Below are 6,036 nucleotides of genomic sequence, written 5' to 3'. Positions count from 1 at the left end.
GGCCCTCTTTCAGCTGCATATGCATACATGCAACACACACACACACACACACACACACACACACACACACACACACACACACACACACACACACACACACACACACACACACACACACACACACACACACACACACACACACACACAGGTCTTCTGAATGCTCTCACAAACACTGTAATCAGCCAGGTAAAAGTCCACCATTCTTATCAAGTGTTGAGACACTTTGACCCAAATACAGAGTCCTAAAACCTCTATTAGCTCAAAACTGAAATCTATTGAGAATCAGCATCATTCAACACTGAAGTTATATTTGTAGTACATCATTTATGCTGCAGACTTCTCTTTTCAATATGGCCCTGTCTCTTTGTAAGTATGTAAAACGCTGCTAATCATAACTTCATGCAGTGAAACTTGACTTGCTGAAGTGCAAGAATGTTTTCTGTGTAGTATGACTTGAATGTGGCCGAGGGAACTACAATGTTGTTAGGAATCTATCGTCATTGGCTCTTATTCAGTTTATTGGTCTAGTACTTCGTGACTTAGTGATTAGCATAATGGTTATATTTTCTATCCAACGCGTCCATTGTATTCCACGTGTTCCTATTGAGGGCCTCACATTTACAAAACCACAGTGAAGGCATTGTATTGCCCCAGAGACTTTACACACAGACACAGTCATTCCAATTCAACAGTTTATGGATGAAACCACATTTGTGTTATTTGTCAAATAAGTGTGGATGATCGTATACACAGGATCTATCAGGACAAAGAAGCTACAAATGTTATTGACCACATACAGTGTAAATCAGTCAAGTAGAGTACAAAAGTACAAGCGCACCTCTCCCTAGATCATGCTTGCGTCCCAATCAGCACCCTATTCCCTATGTAGTGGACTACTTTTGACCAGAGGTCAAACTGGAGTTAGTATTGGTTCTAGTATTGATTGAACAACACAGAGATAGAAAACACTATCTGCACAGGATCCCCAATATCCCATCCGGAAATGCTGAGGGAAGGGGTATGGCTTCCCTTCATACAGACTTATCTCTGGGTAGCTCTGGTCCAGGGCGTGAGTGTGTGATCCTTAGTGAAGGAACGTGCATCATTGACCTGGACCAGAGCTACTCCCTGGAGAATACAAACCCAAGGTTGCAGGCATTCTCCTGCTCCTCCTCCTCTTCCAAAGCTTAAAAGTTGCACTTTGCCAGTTGACAAAGTCATACAGAGGGAGTGAGAAATACATCCCAGACTCCCTTTCCCCTTAAAACTCAAAGCAGATTAATTAGTTTGGCATGGTCTCATATAAATACGACAGGGTTGCCAAGATTCCAGTACACACCCAGCCACTGTTTAGTGAAAGTGTACCCAAGTAATATCCCAGCAATTATCACCTAACCACAAAACATGGACTGTTGACAAATTAACAAACTTCCCCGAAAAAAAACTCACATCAAAGTGATCCCTCTCTGATTCTAAACGCGTTGCAAAATGAGTAAATGCAATAACTGCACTACATAAATGCACAAATGTCCGGAGATATACATGTAGTTAAGAGGTGAGAAGTGAATGTACTAATACTTCACTACAACTGTGCTATTGACACACTTTAATCAGCAGTCTCTGTGTCATCCCATTTTGTCGTGCAACCGCTGTAAACAGTGTAGCTGTTTTACCAAATGCAGTGATATTGCCCAATAGCAAGTGGAGAAGGGAAAAGAGGCTGGTCTGAGGTCTTTATAAACGTCCGATACATCCGCGCTTCAATTGCACGTAGTAAATAACCAAATCTTTGTTATAGTGAAGAAATAGTACTGAGGCGATTTGCAAAGCATTTAAAGAGTGTTTAAGGACTTGTTGTGGGTGATCACCAGTGGACAATCAAGCTTTACAGGTAAGTTATTTTGCATACAATAGAACGATGAGTATGGTTATCATAATTATTATGACGTTGTAATTTCTAGACATCTTTACACTTTGTAAGTCTGCATTTTATTTTGGTTTCTGGTTTGTATAAAATCATACTTTCATTGACTACAGTGATATCGATATTTTTCACATTTTGTATTCCTTTTATAGTATTTATTTTGATGTTATAACTTCCACTCAGTCAGATATTTGAAAGTCGAAATGTATTTTTTTTTTAAATTGGTAGATCTCAGGATATTACAACGCATTCCACATTAAATGCAGGTCCTAAATATATAGGTCATTTTAAAACTGTCCAGATGCTCGTGCCAGTGTAGCTGCTATTGCGTCTAAACATATTACATGCTGATGTGCACGTGCCACGAGCACCGCTAAGCCACACAGGAAGATTGTTTGTTTACATTTTCAACAATGGAGTGGCTGCGTGACCGGATTCTGTGGACGCCTCTACCTCATAACTAAACAACCGTATACCTTCTGCTTTTGTTTGTGTAATAGTGGATGCACAAGCTTGCGTTTGTGTTTTTATTAGAATGTGTAGTCAAAATACCCAGGGGTGGTTGCCTACAGTCAAGCAAGCAATTGTGGATGTGACAGCATGGGCAGAAGATGCAGAAGTGTGACATTAAGATGGCATGACAATGTGACAATATTTGTCTCTTTCATTAGGAAGTAATGTCAGTGTTCTGACTATTTCAAGATACATTTTCCAGTTTCTTATTCATGTGTTTTTTAAGAGATATAACAAGGACAGGGTCTTTCAGGATTGAGAGGATATTTTTTCAATTATGATACATGATTTTTGTTTTCACAAGTATGCTTGGCAGCTATCACCAAAGTAAGATGGCCTATGCAGTGAACATCTAGTAGTGAAATACCCATCCTTCATTTTCTGTAGCATCGCAAGAGATCCCCTCTCATTTGAATTGGTTCAACCTTTTGCCTTATTAGTGTATGTTTTTGTGGTACCCACAGATCAACTATATCATGTTTTAATGTCACATGCTCAAGTACAGTGAAATGCCTTTGCAGTAATCAATAACAATATAATACTAAAAATAGAAACAAAACACAGAAGATATAAAAATAAGAAGAATATGATTAAGTAAGCAAGCATACTATATACAGGGTCAGTTACAACACCATATTTACATGTGCAGGGATACTGGATCGATAGAGGTAGATATGTATAGAGGTAAGATGACTAGGCAACAGGATATATGATTAACAAAGTAGCAGCAGCATATATGATGATTGTATGTGAGTGGGTGTAAATGTATGTGCATATTGTGTGTGTGTGTGTGTGTGAGAGCAAATGATGGAGTGAGTGTGTGTTGGAGTGTCAGTGTGGGTAAGTGTGTAGGGGGGGTCCTGTTAGTGTGCATAGAGACAAAAATAACTCGGATGTGTATCATCCCCCGAGTATGAGCCACGCACATACATTTTGATATCTTTTACCATTTCAAAATGTATGTCTGTAAGAGCTTAATTTAGCTAGCAGCAGCCTGCCCTGCTGCTAATATTTCAGAATAAGGGGATTTGACAGATTAAATGGGCGACGAAAGATTAGGGAAGTAATCATTGTTTGTGTAGATGTAGCTGGATTGGTTTCTGGATTTAACCCATATGAAGGGAAAGGCAGAGTGGCAGTGGCCTTAATTCTAGCTATCTAAAAGGGAGACTTTGCTTCCCAATTCCAATCAGTAAGCCACAAATGGGTTTTGTGAACAAAGTAGAGGAGATTTGGTGTTTTGTAACATATAACTTACATTATCTGGTTTTAAGCAGTCGATCTCATCATGTAAGGCCTTCTCAGTCAGAAAGTGTTGAATATTTGTAACGCAGACACTTTATCCTTCCAATATTTCCTGTTTTGGATGATTGCATAAGGCAGTCTCACTTCTGCAGGCCAAGATTATTTTAGTGAATTGTCTGTTGTCCATGTCTACGCACAAATTGTAGAAGAGTGAAAGGAACTCAGGAAGCTTAGGATCTGATACGTAGCTGACCACCACACAGCTGTATCTGTGGCAATACTGTCATTGTCATATTCCCACACAGTTGGAGAGTAACTAACAAAACTATACATACCTCGGCCTAAACATCAGTGCAACAGGTAACTTCCTCAAAGCTGTAAACAATCTGAGGGCCTTCTACGCAATCAAAATTAACATGAAATTTGACATACCAATTAGGATCTGGCTAATTGCTTGAATCAGTTATAGAACCCATTGACCCTTATGGTTGTGAGGTCTGGGGTCTGCTCACCAACCAATAATTCACAAAATGGGACAAACAGCAAATTGAGACTCAGCATGCAGAATTCTGCAAAAATGTCCTCCTTGTACAACACAAAATAATGCATGCAGAGCAGAATTGGGCAGATGCCCGCTAATGATCAAAATCCAGAAAAGTGTGGTTCAATTCTCCAACCAGCTAAAAGGAAGTGATTCCCAAACCTTCCATAACAAAGCCATTACCTACAGAGAGATGGCCTGGATAAGAGTCCACTAAGCAAGCTGGTCCTGGAGCTCTGTTCACAAACAAACCACAGAGCCCCAAGACAGCAACACCATTAGACCCAACCAAATCACGAGAAAACAAAAAGATAATTACTTGACACATTGCTCAGTTTTTTTGTTAATTCTTTCCAAACTAGAATGCCATTTGGCCCTAAATGGAGAGAAGACAATGTGCACACTGCCCACACAATGAGGTAGAAATTGAGCTGCACTTCCTAACCTCCTGCCAAATGTATGACCATATTAGGGACACATATTTTCCTCAGATTACACAGATCCACAAAGAATTCGAAAACAAATCAACTGTTGATAAACTCTCATATCTACTGGGTGAAATACCACAGTGTGCCATCACAGCAGAAATATTTGTGACCTGTGTTGCCACAAGAAAAGGGCAACCAGTGAAGAACAAACAACATTGTAAATACAACCCATATTTATGTTTATTTATTTTCAGTTTTGTACTTTAACTATTTGCACATTGTTACAACACTGTATATAGCCATAATACGACATTTGAAATGTCTCTATTTCTTTGGAACTTTTGTGAGTGTAATGTTTACTGTTAATTTTATATTGTTTATTTCACTTTTGTTTATTATCTGTTTCAATTACTTTGGCAATGTAAACGTGTTTCCCATGCCAATAAAGCCCTTTGAATTGAATTAAATTGAGAGAGAGAGAGAGGGGCAGAGAAAGATGGAGAGAGAGAGGGGCAGAGAAAGACGGAGAGAGGGGGGCAGTGAAAGACGGAGAGAGAGGGGGGCAGAGAAAGACGGAGAGAGAGAGGGGGGCAGTGAAAGACGGAGAGAGAGAGGGGGGCAGTGAAAGACGGAGAGAGAGAGGGGGGCAGTGAAAGACGGAGAGAGAGGGGGGCAGTGAAAGACGGAGAGAGAGGGGGGCAGTGAAAGACGGAGAGAGAGAGGGGGGCAGTGAAAGACGGAGAGAGAGGGGGGCAGTGAAAGACGGAGAGAGAGAGGGGGGCAGTGAAAGACGGAGAGAGAGAGGGGGGCAGTGAAAGACGGAGAGAGAGAGGGGGGCAGTGAAAGACGGATAGAGAGGGGGGCAGTGAAAGACGGAGAGAGAGGGGGGCAGTGAAAGACGGAGAGAGAGGGGGGCAGTGAAAGACGGAGAGAGAGAGGGGGGCAGTGAAAGACGGAGAGGGATTTTGGTTTCCCAAGCCAATAAAGCCATTTTAATTGAATTGGGAGAGAATTCTGTACTTGTGAGGTGCCCCATGTGGATCTCAATGAGACATTACTGATGTCCTGAGAGGTGTTTGATACTGCCAGGTAAAAGATTAGTTTAGGGGTGTCAGAAGGGAATCTTATCTTGTAAATATAGGTTTGCCTAGTGGCCTCAAACTACTTGCTCAGCACTTAGCCTATTTACAGGTCTGGAAACTGGTTTGGGTTTAATGTTACTTGTCTATGTTAAGTAGGATTAACCGTGTTGCTGTAAATACAAATGACTTTATTTTCTATTATCTGAATTTCCAGATTATTTATGGTTACGTAACTTCTCTCACATGATTTCAGTTGAATTGAATGTTGGAATGTCAGTGGGAGCTGGCGGACAGTTTCTCCAA

The 6,036-nt window shown here is 40.7% G+C and overlaps 1 protein-coding gene across 1 annotated transcript in view; it reads left to right on the top strand.

The window, feature by feature from the left end:
- The first annotated feature begins 1,753 nt into the window (after positions 1–1,753).
- LOC139555216 (protein NDRG1-like) overlaps positions 1,754–6,036 on the top strand; it is a 21,015-nt gene continuing 16,732 nt past the window's right edge. Inside the window, exon 1 of the mRNA XM_071368829.1 lies at positions 1,754–1,891. The gene's annotated coding sequence lies outside the window, so the exon portion shown is untranslated. The remainder of the gene's footprint in view (positions 1,892–6,036) is intronic.

This window comes from Salvelinus alpinus, chromosome 26 (genome assembly GCF_045679555.1).
Source record: "Salvelinus alpinus chromosome 26, SLU_Salpinus.1, whole genome shotgun sequence".
Classification (NCBI taxonomy): Eukaryota; Metazoa; Chordata; class Actinopteri; order Salmoniformes; family Salmonidae; genus Salvelinus; species Salvelinus alpinus.
Note: the sequence above shows the minus strand (reverse complement) of the source record. Positions and strands in the feature narration are given on the sequence as shown.